Below are 17,665 nucleotides of genomic sequence, written 5' to 3'. Positions count from 1 at the left end.
CAAGGATTTTGATGGTTTCCTGTCTCACATTCAGGTCCTTGAGCCACTTTGAGTTAATTTTTGTGTATGGTGTAAGAAAGTGGTCTAGTTTCATTCTTCTGCATGTAGCTGTCCAGTTCTCCCAGCACCACCTGCTAAAGAGGCAGTCTTTTTTCCATCAGATACTCTTTCCTGCTTTGTCAAAAATTAATTGGCCGTACATTTGTGGGCCCAGTTCTGGGTTCTCTATTCTATTCCATTGGCCTATATGTCTGATTTTGTGACAATACCATACTGTCTTGATGATGACAGCTTTCTAGTAGAGGCTAAAGTCTGGGATTGTGATGCCTCCCATTTTGGTTTTCTTGAGCACGTCCCCAAAGACAAGGGAAATGAAAGGAAAACTGAATTCTTGGGACCTCATCAAGATAAAAAGCTTCTGCACTGCAAAGGAAACAATCAAGAAAACTAATAGGCAGCTGATGGAATGGGAAAAGATAGTTGCAAATGACATATCAGATAAAGGGCTAGTATTTAAAATCTATAAGGAACTCACCAAACTCCACACCCAAAAAACAAATAGCCCAGTGAAGAAATGGGCAGAAGACATGAACAGACACTTCTCCAAAGAGGACATCCAGATAGCCTACAGGCACATGAAACGATGCTCAACATCACTCATCATCAGGGAAACACAAATCAAAACCACACTGAGATACCACCTCACACCAGTCAGAGTGGCTCAAATGAACAAATCAAGAGACTATAGATGCTGGTGAGGGTGTGGAGAGATGGGCATTTATTTGCAAATATGCAATATTCAGTATTCTGTACATGTTGTAACAGATCATGGAAATAAGTCGTCCTTTTCTCTTTCATCTCTTAAAGACCAACTCAAATTTTAACTGGAAAAGTAATCTCTGCCCTCCCTGGGTTTGTGCAGCAATTGTTTATCACTCTTTAGTAATTATTATCATGATGTATTATAATTATTTGTTACAGGTCTTGTTCTCTCACTGAAGCATCTGTGTTTAAGAGGAAAAATTGGTCTCCAGGGCCAAGCAACATGCCTGCCTCAGTGAACAATAAATAAATAAATAAATAAATAAATAAATAAATAAATAAATAAATAAAGGATGAATGACTGAATGAATGGGTATGTTTTATTCTCAAAAACATAGAAGTGAGATAGAAGTTTTATTTGGGAAGCCTGACATGCATAGGAAAAACTGTACCCATTAAAACAAAGTTTGATGAATTGTCAAGAGCATAGACTTAGAATTTGTGGAAGAGTAGGTTGCACACAAAGCATCTCTGTGAAGCAGCAGGTAATTTAAATCCAACATTAATGAAATCTGCAGATAATTCTAAATAAGAAAAAAAGCAAACAGGTGAGATGATTGAATTGCTGAATGATAAGCTTGGGGAGATTGGCAGATATAATGAAATGAGATTTAACATGAATACTGCAGGATAATTTACCTAGGGAAAAAAATCATGAGCAACTGAGATATCAAGTGGAAACCCATTCCCCCTTTGGAAATAAATAATGTTTAAAAAGACTATGGTTATAGCGGATAATAACTTGTTTATGAGCTCACTTTGTAGTGCTATTGCTAAACAGCCAATTGCCTTCCCAGGAGGCTGAGCAAAATGGATCATTTAAACCAGACACACACACATACAAAGGAGAGAAAGTACCCTCAGAAGCTTTAGGAATCACCTTGATTCTACTGTCTGTAATTGGAGAACTTTCAATAGAGAAAGGACACCTTAAAGTTTAAGGGAAAACCAATAAACATCGTGAAATGAATCAGAGCCCATTTAATTTGGAAAACCTTGAAAGGGCTCAGAAAGAAGGTCATTTTATCTCATCCAGTGCAATCAGCCTCTGGCTGCCAGACAACAATAAGAAGAATTACTGTTAGTGTATATTGAGTGCTGAATCTGGGCCAGGCCCTGCCAACTGCTATAAAGGCATTATCACATTGAATTCCCACAACAATCCATGCCATTGCTACTTGACATTGTGTCCATTTTACAGATAAGGAAACTGAGGTTCACAGACATTAGGGAAGCTGAACATGGTCTCACAGGTGAAGGGCTGGCACTATCACTGTAGTCCCCTGGCTGCTCAGAATCCAAAACTGTGCTCTTTGCCACGCTCATGTATTTTCAGTATGCGATCTGCTATTACAAAACCAAAGGAGCATGTCCCTCTGCCTAGTTTCCATGGTCCCTCATCAACTGAGGAGGCTACTCCCTTTCTCTTTGCCTTTATCTTTTTCCACTCCTTAACAGTTACTTTCCCTTGCATTCAGAACTTCTTGACAAATTATGTCAAACCTTATCTGCACATCTTTGCTCTGATGTACCCAGTCTGGAAAATCTCTGTCTACCAAACCAACTCTCCCAGTCAGTGCCCAGCCCTCTCAGAAAACATTAAATAGGTTACACTCTGTTTCTGGATGATCTTCAGTTGTTCTGCAATGTGTTTACATTTACTTCACTGCCAGCAACACTAGCCACAATCTTTATCTCTTCATAGTCCAGCACACCTGTAGGCAAAGAGGTGGCATTCATCAGTTCTGACGGGTTGTTCAAAGAAAGACTAAATTAGGGAGATATGGAAGATTTACAAATACCTCCAAATATTTGGCATTCAAAAAGAATGATACTATTCACAAGGAAGAAACTGTGAAGTTTAAGTTTGCTATTCAAGCTGACTAGAATGAAAACCAGAAAACAGACTTTCTATGAAAAGAGAAGTATTAGATCTATTAAGCCCAGCTTTAAGAAAATATATTGACATTTGATGCTCAGCAATTATCCACTTAAACTCTCAGCAAGAGCAGTGAGAGGGCACTGTTCTGCCAGACAAGGATCCCGGGTTATCAAAGTTGTCCATCTGTTTCTGGCTTTGAGTGTTATGCTGAGAAATTTATTCTGACTTCCACTTCTGGGATGCAAGATATCAGATTTCAAAAAGGGCATGAGGATTGAGTAAATCAAATTGTAATAGCCCCTGGCTCTGAAGGTGTATCTACCTGGAGGACAGCCTGTTCCTGGGAGTAATCCAAGAACATAAAATCAGCTGAATGTTAGTGTATTTTCCTATTGTAACCTCATGGAAAGAAAAATGACGATGAAGCCATCAGCTATCCTACACCACACACGTCCCATTGCCATTGAAAAATGTCCCACATCTGTGTCTTAATGCTGGCATCTGCTTCAAATTACCCTCAGATGAGCTCTACAGCTCTTGCCTAATTGGACACTATCAAAATGATAAGGCTGTTATTGCTTACTTCTAGTTGCCCTTTATGCAGCAGTCTGGGCTACTAATGAATCCTCATCTTTGTAAGCAAGAGCCTTGCTTTGATCAGAAATTTTAAAAGTAGCATATAAGTAACTTGTTCAAAATATCTATGTATCAAATTGTTAGTTCTTGCCTGTATTTCTTATTGTCTTTTAACTATGAAGTTTTAAAACCCATTGTCTAGAAGCAGTTCAAATAAAACTAGTAGGAATTAAGTCCAGCCAGACCTTTAAAATATCATGTTTTTAGAGACAATAGAGACCTATATATACATATATATATATATATATATATATATATATATACGTATACATATAAAATACACAATACACACATGATCCTCAATACACACATGAGATTGAGGATCAAGAGAGTATAATGGTTTCCTCAAGGTCAAATGTCAAATAGTGGCAGAATCAAGACTAGGACCCAGATTTTCTTCCAGTATAGAACACATTCTAGTCTCTAGCATTGCCATACAAGCAGTCATTACTATCAATTAAGATACATCTTACAGAGTCAGGACAGCAACAGCAAAAGGAAGTTGAGTCCACATACCACCTTTCCTTTCTTCTTGATAAAAGTTCAAACAGGGGTGCCTGGGTGGCTCAGTCGGTTAATAAGCGTTCGGCTTCCGGCTTTGGCTCAGGTCATAATCTCACGTTTGTGGGTTTGAGCCCCGTGTTGGGCTCTGTGCTGACAGCTCAAAGCCTGGAGCCTGCTTCCGATTCTGTGTCTCCCTCTCTCTCTGCACATCCCCGCTCATGCTCTGTCTCTCTCTGTCTCAAAAATAAATAAGACGTTAAAAAAATATTTTTTTTAAGTTGAAACAATATCAAGATGGAAGATATCAGTGTACTCACAGAACGCAAGGGTCAAGTCACATACAAAAGTGATGGAGATGAAAGCATGAATACAAAAAGCAACATGTGTCTTAAATGTTATATATGGCAAGTCCAGGGGGAGTTAGCTCGCTGCAGTGTTTTCCTAAAATGAGATTCACCAATAAGATGATGGCAGAATATGAACAATTAAGATAGTGTTTCAGTATTAAAAATGCCTCATCTTGAACGTCAAGAAGATATGACCAAGGTGTAATTTATTCAAATTGCCTTGCACTATGAAAAATATGGAAGATTATAGCAAATCCATTTCAGTGGTACTCTTGCATTTTGGAGCACACACAAACAATGAAGTTTTATAACTCATATATATCTATGGATATACCTCTATGAATATTTTAAAATATGTAATGTATAGACTGAATAATATAAATATATTTTATTATAAAATTAATTGTTTACTTCAGTGTATTAAATATAGTGCTAAATTTCATATGTTGATAAATCACATCACTATCAATGCAAATTTCCAAGTGAAAAACTTAAATCATCAGCACCTTCTCCCAATAACTTCAATCCCTCAGACTCCATTCAAATCTTCTTGATTCTGCCTTTGATATACTTTTGCTCCCCCCTTATATGCCCACTGCTTTAATTCAATCTCACTTTATGAAAAGATTGAACAATTAATCAAAAGAGTGACCCAATAAATCTCTCTGCCTCCACCCTATTTCCCTACGTCCCTATTTATTCTGTTCTTGGCATCAGTAATATGTTTCCAAATACAAAGATACTCATCTAATGTGCCTTGCTTCAGAACCTTTAATACCCTTCTTCTGCTCACAAACTAAAACTCAAAATCTTTTCCATGGCCTAAATGACCATCAAAAAGTAGCCATAACTGAGACTGTTACCCTCATAACCATGCTCTCTCCTTTCCACTACACAAACTCTCTGCAATATTGACACTCATATCTTTGCCTACTAACTGAATTTACTGGCTTCTTTCATACACTTGATGCACTTTTATGCATTCTTAATAAATTGACTTAAATATCAACTTTTCTGCAAAGTCTTCCCTGAATCTCCAGGGCATAAAGAAAATATTTCTTTGAAAGTCTCTGTTACTCTACATATATACCTACTACCATCACTTTTCTCACATTGTATTGTTTCCTTTGATGTATTTTTCTCATTTGTTTTTCAGGATTTCTGGCAGACAGGGACAAGATTTACTTTTATCCCCAGATGTGGCACAATATAGGTGCTTACATTTGCTTTAAAATTTTTTAAGTTTATTTATTTATTTATTTGAGAGAGAGAGAGAGAGAGAGAGAGAGAGAGAGAGAGAGAGAGAGAAACAGTGCCAGCTGCAGAGGGGCAGAGGGAGAGGGAGAGAAACCCAAACACAGGGTTTAATCTCACAATCCATGAGATCACAACCTGAGCCAAGATCAAGAGCCAGAAGCTTAATCAACTGAGCCACCCAGGCACCTCTAGGTGCTTACATTTTCAAGTAATTAATAAATTTGTCTGCTTAACATTTTGTCATTTTCAGTGGTCACAATGATTGGTTATGATCTTTCCTTCATAAGATGTTAGTTATTCATAATATCAATTCCATGATCAATGTTACATAGTTGTATCACATACAGTAGAGATTTTCAGGAGAATAATAAATGTCACTGGATTTGGCAACAACAGTGGTTGCTAAAAACATCTCAGAGAATAATTCCAGTGGGATAGAGGAGAAACCCTAAAGGTTTGAGTAATAAAAATGAAGCAACAACTAACATTTTTGTATTTTATGAGACTATTCTCACTGCTTTACATGCATTATTGACATAAACCTGCAAGGAGAAGAGCCCCTGTCAGCGGTGATGGCTTTAGGTATGTCTATGTATGTCAGAAATGATCAAACCCTACTGTTAAATAGGTGGTTAATTCCATGTCTCAATAAAGTTGCTAAAAACAGTCTCTGAGGTACCTGCCACTATAGTCTCCATTTGACTGATGAGAGTATTGAGGAACAGAGAGATTAAGAAATGTACCCAAGTTCGCATGGCCAATCAGCTGCAGCTGAGTATTAAACCCAATTGCTCTAACTCAAGAACGTGTGCGGGCCTGCTGTCTACTCTGCCATAACAAGAAAACCCTTCTTGCTCTAGAAGAACAGTCACTGAACAGGCTCAAGCAAAGATTAGTTTTTCTTTCAAGTAAGGTTGAAGCCAGAGGTAAGAAGGGAATTTCTAGAATAAACCTGACCGAACAAAGCTTCCCTGTTAAGTGTTTTATTTTCAATTATTTTTATATCTAATCAGCCCATTACAGCTTATAGTATTATCAATCCTAGGCTATAAAGACTGTAATATCATTCATGCCTCAAGCAACATGTTTCTTGGGTCAACAGTAGAGAAAAATAAATAGAAGCCCCAGAGCAAGAAAAGGCAAGGTGACTAAATGAGGTGTCTTCATCTCACTTTCTATAATCAGGAGCTGAAGAAGCACCTACAGAGAGTGGAATCTGCCTTTCAGATATAGGAACACATTTGAGAATGAACTATGAGAAATTCTTCTTTAAATTATTCCCACAAGATTAGTAGTGTGGGTGAAGATGGGCTGGGTTTTGGTATTCACTTTCTGAGAAAAAAAATGATCAAATGTCTTTATGAAATATAATGGAATCCATCATATATGGAAGCTGGCTCTAAACTCAGTATACAAGTTAAGACTACCCTTAAAAAATCACTTAGAGGGGCGCCTGGGTGGCTCAGTCAATCTGATTTTGGCTCAGATTGTGATCTCGAATTTGATGAGTTTGAGCCCCAAATTGGGCTCCGTGCTGTGTGGAGCCTCTTTGGGATTCTTTCTCTTTCTCCCTCTCTCTTTGCCCTGTCCCCCATCCTTTCTCTCTCACTCTCTCAGAATAAATAAATAAATTTTAATATAAATCACTTAACTTGTGCACAGATATAATACAGATGATTTTATTAATCCAATTTTGTAAGTCATCATTTTGTTAGTGCACCTTTGAAAGCCAAATATTCAAGGAATTAAAGAAAGATCCAACTACAAAATCCGAGGCATTTAAACTATTCTACCTTTCAGATAACTATTGAAGGCCTAGCAATGAATAGATGGAAAATTCAAAATATTTCTGCTTGCCTGAAGGCAAGCACTCCTTACTTTCCATTTTAAGTTTCTATGGTCACTCATAGTTGTGTGAATTAAATACAGTGGAAATCATTCCAACTTCAAATAAGAATCTACTGTGTTATGTTTAGCTTATAGAGTATACAAAGGCTAAAGTACATAAAATAAATATTTTGAGAGCAATATAGACTATAGAAAGAATGAGACATTATAATCACTGCAAATATCCAACCAGAAGACTGAAATTATCACAGGATACATGAAATAGTGAATATCTTTCTTATTCATAAAGCCTCAGGATATCACCTCAATATTTATGAGCTCAACAACACTGGTTATTGCAATGTGTCATTCTCTCCCCTGCAGAGTAATTGCTGACATAAATTATTATTACAAAATTGAAGTAATTATATTTTCGTTTCTCTACATTACATATATGTATATAATTTTAAAATATAATTACATACCCACTATATATTCCATTGCAGAAACAGTGGAAAATTTGCTTCTTGCAAAATAATAGAAAAGCAGAATAAAATATATCCAAAGTTATTAATAGAAACCCACATTCTGCTATTTGTGTGTATCTAAGTATTATTAAGTTTCATAAGGTTGCTGAATGATTTAATGAGGGAAAGAATTTTGATATTTTTTCTTCACATTTGTTACCATGTATAAACCATAGTTACTGCATTAATAACTATACTTGAATAAGGATATTATTAAGTATTTTCAGTATGGATGCTATTAAGTAAAATTATTTTTTTCTGAGCATAATTCTATGTGGCCTCATTTCACTACAGTCTACACAATTACTCAAAACGGGTACTGGTTAAGTTAACCACAGTGATTTTCAACATTGGGGTTTTGAGAACTTTTATGCTGAGAAACAGTGAATGGAATTGATAAAAAAAATAAATATATATATATTTCAAAGGGGATACCTAACAGAATTCTGAATTGGCAGGTGGTGTGTGTTTTACATACTCCTCTATGTTTAATGTCCATTAAAGAAACTGCATTTTCATATGATTCGTACACTAAAGATTCTATTACAAATTATAAGATTTACTTTGCTTCTTACTCTGACTCTTTTTAACCGGGCAAGGGGAAAGAAAAGCCAGGAAGAGCACAGTATGTCTTTTCAGTGCATCATCCCCTGACTTCTTGCACAGGCCCTTCAGTGTTCTGTTAGTGGGAACAGCTCCTTCATCAAAAACCACCTGTGCCCTCTCCCTCTGAGGCCACCATTCACTTCTACCCCTCACGTGTGTGTGCTGTCACCAGTCATAGCAACAAAACCTCAGGCCCTGCATGCTGTTCCTTCTGCCACATCTGTCCCCTCTGGACTCTGTCCCTTGTGCACCACTGTTTGAACATGACTTTCTGCCAGTCTTTCTCACATTCCAGCTTAAACCACTGTCCAATCAATTTTACCGAAGCACAGTTCCACCTGCCCAAGAAAAACATTGGTTACTCCCCCTCTCACTGTTCTTCACATTTCATGAATACAGAGTAGAGATACTGGGACCACATTCTCTTTACCAAGGCTAAAGAAAAATTTAAAAGAATGATTGAGAAAGCCATCATATGTTTTTAAATGAAAACCAAGTTATAAAATTGTGCATGTGTGTATGTGATGAAAACATGTTTACGAGTCTGTTAGAAATGTTTGTATTTTGGTAAAAGGAATAATGCAGAACTTTCATTATCCAGTATATATATCTGCACATACATACACATATGCATAATACCTGTATCCAATTATGTATAAAAACATTAATTTCATATAAAATAATAAAAAACTGTGATTTAGAGACTTAAAAGTTTCTATTAAATGGTTTTCTTGTCTTAACATGTAATCAAAGTTGTAATGATATGATATTTAGGAAATAGCAGTGTTAGATCATTGTGCATAAGAAAAATTCAAATATCAACAACACTTTACTCAGAATTCTCTATACAGGGGTGACTGGGAGGCTCAGTTATTTAAATATCTGACTCTTGATTTTGGCTTAAGTCATGATCTCATGGTTCATGGGTTCAAGCCCCATGCTGAGCTCTGCACTAACAGTGTGGAGCCTGCTTGGGATTCTTTATATATCTTTCTCTCTTTCTCTGCCCCTCCCCTGCTCTCTCAAACAAAACAAAACAAAACAAAACAACAAAAAACACACACAGAGAGAAAGAGAGAGAGAAGGGGCTAAGCAACGTTGAGTCCTACAAATGGAAATGTCAAAAACACAGTTTAATCTTTATATCTGGGAATAGAAAAAGAGATCAGGAATAGAAATAAATTTGATAGCAGTCACATGTAGATACAATTTAAAACCCCACTAGCAAATGTGATAAACTAGAAAATGTGTCTAGATTACAGAGAGAGGAGGCTAGTAAAATCTGGTAAGATAGAGCCAGTAAAGAAAGCCAAAATAGAGAAATCAGGCAGGTGGGAAGAAATCAGGATAGAATGCTTTCTCAGAAGTGAAGAGAATAGAGGATTTTTTTCTTTACTTTTTAAAAGTTAGTCATCTGAACCCAGTGGTGCTGTGTGGAGAGTAATCAGGCCTGAAAGATACTCATTGAAAGTTCCATTTCCAACAGTGTGGAAAATGCTGAAAATTCTTACACTAAAGACCACCTAGAAATGCTACATAAAATGCAATAAACACTAAGCTCATAAGACAGTAAACACTAAGGACCAAAATACAAGGAAGGAAGAAGATGCAAAATAGAAGAAGGTGGTAACTTAAGGGCATTGATGCTAAGTGACAGAAAGCAGAGAAAGACAAATACTGTATGATCTCACTTCTGTATGGATTTTAAGAATGTCAAACTCACGAAAAACAGAGAGTAGAACGGTGGCTGCTAGGGCTGAGGGTGAGGGGAAGGAAGAGATGTAGATCAGAGGGGCACAAACCAAGAAAACCAATACGTTCCGGGATCTAGTGTTGAGCATGGTAGCTGTAGTGAAAAATACTCTATTATGTACTTGTGTACTTGCTGTAGCAAATACTTGGCACCCAGGAAGAGACACGCAGCACACACTTGGGGAATCAGAAAAGAATGCTTATTTCACACCACTGCTAGCCCAGTGAAGTCACCTCCAAAGGCTGAGCCCTGAGCCCTGGCATTGGCTTCCTTTTACGGGTGGAAATGCAGAAAAAAGAGGGGACAGAGCACTGATTGGTTGTGCTATATAGGCAGTTGGTGGATGCAGGAAGCAAGCAAGATTACAGAAGCCAAAAACATGCAAAGGGAGTATCCAGCCTTCGACGTCTGACTGGCCCCCCTTTTTTTTTTAATCTCCTCTTGCCAGATTTTCTTCTCACTTGAAGAAGGATCTTCTCACTTGCTAAAGGATCTTAAAAGCTTTATTTTTTTACTGTGGTAAATCATTCTGTGATATCTAAGTGCATCAAATCATCACATTCTACACCGTAAACTTACACAATGTAGTATGCCAATTGCATCTTAATAAAGCTTGGGGGAAAACACAATATTCTCTCCTCAAAAGGAAAAAAAAAGGTAAGCTGGTCTGATAATGATTAATGTGCTATTTTTCCTCATTCTCTTCTTCCATATTGCATATTCCAAATAATTATTTTGCCTATTACTTCTTGAAGAAAAGATATTACTGGATAAATAAAGAAAAAGAGAGAAACGTTGGATTTCATGATGTGCACCTGAACATACAGTAAATATAGACTTAACCACTCTCTACCAGGAGAGTCTCTTTCCAAATTTCATGGAGTTCCTTATCTCTGCTTTACAGTCCCTAGGCCTAAAGTTGCCTCCCTTTAAAACAGACAGAGCACCACATAATTATTCTGACTTCTGAAAGTCAGCTTTGCCTTATGGTGTTTATATTTAGATGAATCTGCATAGTCATAGAAAACTCAGTAGTTTTCAATGTGCCTATCATTTCTTTTTCAACTTTTAAAATTAGAGGCAAAAGTATTTGTTTAAACATTTAAATCTGATAGAGTTGTGGAAGACCCCACTTTTGCTGATTTTTCTCCCCAATATCACTTCTTGAAATATATCCCAGCTCTTTAAAAACATACTAGATCTTTTCTTTTTGTTCAGTTGTCTGTGCACTGAAGTTAAGTATGAAAATGCAACATTTTGGCTAAGCAGGTAATATCATAGAAAAAAAAAACAAGAGAAACTACATTAGTTTTAAAAGTTGCTAATATGGCAATTCCTATCAAAATAACACCAGCATTCTTCACAGAGCTAGAACCAACAGTCTCAAAATTTCTATGGAACCAGAAAAGACCCCAAATAGCCAAAGCAATCTTGAAAAAGAAAATTGAAGCTGGAGGCATCTTAATCCTGGACTTCAAGATGTATTACAAAGTTGTAATCATCAAGCCAGTGTGGTATTGGCACAAAACCAGACACTCAGATCAGAGAATAGAAAACCCAGGAATGGACCCACAAACGTATGGCCAACTAGTCTTTGACAAAGCAGAAAAGAATATCCAGTGGAATAATGACAGTCTCTTCAGCAAATAGAGGCGGGAAAACTGGACAGCGACATGCAGAAAAATGAACCTGGACTACACTCTTACCCCATACACAAAAATAAACTCAAAATGGATGAAAGACCTAAATGTAGGACAGGAAGCCATCAAAATCCTAGAGAAGAAAGCAGGCAAAAACCTCTTTGAACTCTGCCATAGCAACTTCTTACTCAACAGATCTCTGGAGGCAAGGGAAACAAAAGCAAAAATTAACTACTGGACCTCATAAAAATAAAAAACTTCTGCACAGTGAAGGAAGCAATCAGCAAAACTAAAAGGCAACTGACAGAATGGAAGAAGATATTTGCAAATGACATATCAGATAAAGGGTTGGTATCCAAAATCTATAAAAAACTTATCAAACTCTACACCCAAAAAACAAATAATCCAGTGAAGAAATGGGAAAAAGACATGAATAGACACTTCTCCAAAGAAGACATCCAGATGGCCAACAGACACATGAAAAAATGTTCAACATCACTCAATATCAGAGAGATACAAATCAAAACCACAATGAGATACCACCTCACACCTGTCAGAATGGCTAATATGAACAATCCAGGCAACAGATGTTGACGAGGATACAGAGAAAGAGGATCTCTTTTGCACTATTGATGGGGATGCAAACTGGTACAGCCACTCTGGAAAACAGTATGGAGGTTCCTCAAAAAATTAAAAATACAACCACTCTACCACCCAGCAAGTGCACTACTAGGTATTTAATCCAAGGGATACAAGTGTGCTATTTGGAAGGGGCACATGCACCTCAATGTTTATAGCAGTGCTATCAACAATAGCCAAAGTATGGGAAGAACCCAAATGTCTTTCAACAATGAATGGATAAAGAAGATGTGACATATATATACAGTAGAATATTACTCAACAACCAAACAGAATGAAATCTTGCCATTTGCAAGGATGGAACAAGAGGGTATTATGCTAACAAAATTAATAAGTCAAAGACAAATATCACATGACTTAACTCATATGAGAAATTTAAGATACAAAACAGATGGGCATAAGGGAAGGTGAGCAAAAATAATATAAAAACAGGAATTAAGAGATTCTTAAATATAGAGAACAAACAGAGGGCTGCTGGAAGGGTTTGTGGGAAAGGGGAATAGGCTAAATGGGTAAGGGGCATTAAGGAATCTATTCCTGAAATCATTTTTGCATGATATGCTAACTTAGATGCAAATTTAAAAATTAATTAATTTTTTAAAAATTCAGGAGAATAATAGAAATGCAACGTTCTCCCACTTCTATTTCCCTGAGGAAATATGTAGAGAGGCAAATTTCTTTCTTCCAGTTATTCTTTTTTACCTGGTACATCCAAATATTTGCAGTCAAAAAGATCGTTCTTCTAAAGATTATAAAAGCTTTATTCCAGAGGTTAAGTCCCATCAGCCCTCCCTAGACACCTTCCCCTCTCTTCCTCCGTGCTGCCTGCGGAGGTGGCAGGCCTCTGTTACGTGGTATCATGGCCGACCTCAGACCTCTGGTGAAACCCAAGATCGTTAAAAAGAAGACCAAGAAGTTGATCGGCACCAGTCAGATCCATAAGTCAAAATTAAGCACAAATGGTGGAAACCTAGAGGTACTGATAATAGGGTGCGCAGAAGATTCAAGGGCCAGATCTTGATGCCCAACATTGGTTATGGGAGCAATAAGAAAACAAAGCACATGTTGCCCAGTGGCTTCCGGAAGTTCCTAGTCCACAACGTCAAGGAGCTTGAAGTGCTGTTGATGTGCAACAAATCTTACTCACAATGTCTCCTCCAAGAACTGTAAAGCCACTGTGGAGAGAGCAGGCCAACTGGCCATCAGAGTCACGAATCTCAATGCCAGCCTGCACAGCGAAGAAAATGAATAGACAGTGTATGTGCACATCATATTTGTGTTAATAAAACCATAAAACTACCCCCCAAAAAAAGGTTTATTTTCCTTCATAGAAGTCGTCTAGGGCCCCTTAAGCTACTGCCCTATAAAAAATTAAAAATATTTTTTAAAAATAGTTGCTAATATGAACTTGGCACCTGTTGACCACCATTTGCCCCAAAGATCTTTCAGGACATATAAAAACACTGCATTTTATACTGAAATACATGTCAAAGAAACAAAGTTAAACAAAACTGATATGCCATAAGCTAAAAAAAATTAGCTTCCTTTAGAATTAATCTAAACCACTGAAATTTTCAAAAAAAGCATGTTTGGGATCACCTCCAGAATACTATCCAATCCTGAAGTACTTTCTGATTCACTCATAATAAATTCCTAAAATTCAGTTGCAAGATACTGCCTGACTTCTCTCCACACCTTTTACTTTTCAACTCTGATTTAGTGTCCTGAATCATTAGAAAAATTGCCCAAGACTTGGACATAGGCCAAAGAGATAATTCACCATTGCTTAGCCTATCCTCTGTTTCTGATCCTATGGGGCAAAGGGGTTCAGAATCTTTGATGAGACTTGTTGACTGGGTTATTTTACATCTCTATACAGATAGAAGTTATAGAAAACTGATAGCAATGCAAATGAACTTTGCTCCTAGAGAAGGTAAAATCTCTGTAAGGGCAGTTCTCTAAAGCTTTAATTTGATGGTTCCTCCCTTAACTGATGGGTTCGTTAAACCATTGGCACAATTATTTTATATTTGTATAAGAGTCACATTTTTAACTTTTTTGAAAAATAATGTGTTATCAGTCCAGCCTCCATCTTTGGCAGGAGATACTGAAACCTCAGAATGGAACCTTTACAGGAAACTCAGAATCAGACCCCCTGTGTAGTTGCTTTAGTTCAAGAACACCCTAGGCTCCACCTGGCCACTCACATCAGAAGTCCTCTACCTTGCCAGATCCTCATCTTAGCATAGTCTTGGCAATTTGGCTAGTATTTCAAATATATACATAATATCTTCAAGGTTTCAACTATCAAAAACAAATTGGATTTATCTCAGTGATTGAGCTGTATTGTGAGGAGGTTTACTGTTAAGGAAAGAAAAGAGGTAAATAATTATTTCTTTCATCATATATCAAGGACTCATAAAAATTTGATAATTATTAAGAACTGGAAGATCATTCAGCATAACATATTTCATATCATTTTTTTACCCAATTGCTATTTCATTGGAGTGATTCATTAATCATTTATCAACAGATAACATTAATAGAACATTTAATTATCTTCCTGGCACTTTAATAAGCCCTTTACATATATAAGCTCATTAACCCTCTCAACAAAACTATGAAGTAGATACTGTATTCATTTTAAAGATAAGGATTAAGGCTTATAATGTTTAAGTCCCTTTCTGAAGATCACAATTTTTGTAAGCAGAAGAGCTGGAAATCAAACTCCAGCTGTCTAGACCTGAAGCCTTAGCTTCGACTCCTCCATTCTTATTACTCCTTCCTCTTCACTTTTCTTTTTCTAATTATTCTTTTTTTCTAGTTTATGGCAGTGACAATATTGGACTTTATCTGAGCCCTGAGCTCCCAGAAAAGAACAATTTAAAAATATCCCCCCCCACACCCCTGTCCCATCCCATTTTGTTTTTCAAGAAATGGCTTACTGCAAAGAATACATCATCATCATACAACTTAGATACCTCATTGTACACTCTTTTTCAGGACTCTTACAAGAGTTGTGAATGGCTGCCTTATTTATCTAGGACAAGAGCAAAGCAGCCCTTTCCTCTTTTCCTTTTACCTACTGACAAGGCCAGATCCAGACACTTGGGTATCCACTTCTTTGACCTTCTTTGATACTGTCCCCTGAAGTTAACTGTGGTAAGCAAACTAATGACTATGTGAGGTTACATGCAAAGGGGAATTAGGGTTTAAAGTGAAATTAAGGTTGCTAATCAGATCACCTTAAAATAGTGAGATTATCTTGGATTATTAGGATGGACTAAATATAATCACAAGCATTCTTAAATGTGGAAGAGGGAAGAAGAAAATAAAAACTAGACAGGTAGTAATGTGATAAAGACTCCTCTGATGTTGCTGTCTTTGAAGATGGAGAAAGAGGGCTATGGTCCAAGGAATGTAGATAACCACTAGAGACTAAAAAGGAATTAAATGTATTATGTCTTAGAATTTCACAGATAATAAATTTTTGTTGTTTTAAGTCCCTAAATTTGTGGTAAATAGCTATGACATAGTAAACTAATACACTAACCACAGACAAAAGCATTAATTGCTAAGATAACTAAAACTCCCCTACTGGCAAAACAACCCCAACTGTGAATCACCTCATCTGCAACTTGTTCTCTCTATAAAAGTCTAAGGCAAACGACTTGTTGGAACACTCTCTTCCTTGGATCTGGGGTGCTCTCACTACTGCAAAGCCTGAATAAATTCATTGCCTTAATTATGCAGTGCATTTTGTCTTTGACACTTTGGGTGTCATGATTCAGATAGGATTAGGCCTCAACTTTGGATCTTCATTTACTCCCAGGTAAGGTGCCATGCACAGCTTGTGATGCAGGGACCCGACAGTGAGTCTGACTCCTAGCTCTGTGATTCAGATCGTTCCCCTCTATAGAGGTGAGGGGAAATTTTAGAGGTGAGAATGTTGATTCGTTTTGACTACTGAGTTGATTTCTGGTGAGGGCTTCTTTTGGTTTTATGGTCTGACCATTTGGTGATCTCTGTAAATGGATTGATTTTACATGAAAGGTCTTGTCTACACTGGGTAAAATCCAACAGAGAATCTGGCCTACTAATCATTTCTGTTTGTCTATTTGGATATTTTGAGCTCAAATCAATTTTGAATCCATATGTACTATAAAGAGAACAGCTCTTTGCTATGGAAGAATAAATTTTGTAATTCTGTGTCAACTCTTGACTCAGGACTAAAATTTTATAATTAAAGCTACCAACTTCCTACCTGTATCTGCAGATATGCCTATGTTTCTCTGAGAGTGGAATACATCTCTCTACCTCTGGATGGAATTACCAAATTAGAGTACAAAATATCTTAAAGGAGCTCATTCCAATTAGCTTAATATAAATAGTGCTTATATAAATTAATTATTCTTAAACTCTGCAAAAAGAGATAAGGAAATTAAACTTTCAATAATATAAAAATCCATAAAAATTATGTAGAACTTAATTCAAATGCCTTAAGAATTCAGGTTCATATACTTTAGATAAAATGGATTCATTTAATGTTTTTGTTTAATAAAAACAACTATGCCTCAACAGAGTATAATACAAGCTTACTATGTAAAACTATGTGTATTTGGGTCTCTTAATGAATGTGTTCACCTACTTTTCCAAAATTGAATACAATGTCTTGTATTTTTAAAATTGCCTTTGAGATTTCCCAGAGGGTCCTAGGAAGACCACGAAGGATTTGTTCTTTTACCTTTTAAAAAGAAAATGCTAGAGAACTGTGTCAATTCGATATATTACTACTAGTGAGTTCTTGTGAAGCATTACCAATTCAGGAGGCACTTAGCCTTCTCTAAATAAAATTTATATGAATAAAATGTGATAACTATTTCAAAAATTAAATGCTATATGGAAAGTTCCTAGAGATATGTCAGTGTCCTAGCTATCAATGATATGTTTCTATTTATTAGGGATCTGGTGCTCCTTTGCTTGAGTACAACAGAATAGTGTTACTGACCATAATTTTCATATATTTTAAAATATGAACTTTAATGTAATTCTACCTCTTTAATTTGTATCAGGCATCTTCTAGCTTTGTGCTTCTTAAGTGGGGATTTACATCATTTTCCTATGGAGTTTATTGATATTTAGATTTTCAGGACATACTCCAGATTTACTGCATCTGTATACTTGATGATTTTGATACATTCTTCCTATATTCTAATTACATGCTT

At 36.5% G+C, this 17,665-nt stretch overlaps 1 pseudogene; it reads left to right on the top strand.

Annotated features, from left to right (window-relative positions):
• The first annotated feature begins 13,299 nt into the window (after positions 1-13,299).
• LOC115272250 lies at positions 13,300-13,692 on the top strand (annotated as a pseudogene).
• Positions 13,693-17,665: the final 3,973 nt, after the last annotated feature.

The sequence above is a fragment of the Suricata suricatta genome, chromosome 2, assembly GCF_006229205.1.
Source record: "Suricata suricatta isolate VVHF042 chromosome 2, meerkat_22Aug2017_6uvM2_HiC, whole genome shotgun sequence".
NCBI lineage: Eukaryota > Metazoa > Chordata > Mammalia > Carnivora > Herpestidae > Suricata > Suricata suricatta.
The sequence above is the reverse complement of the archived record's forward strand: the minus strand, read 5'-3'. Positions and strand labels throughout refer to the sequence as shown.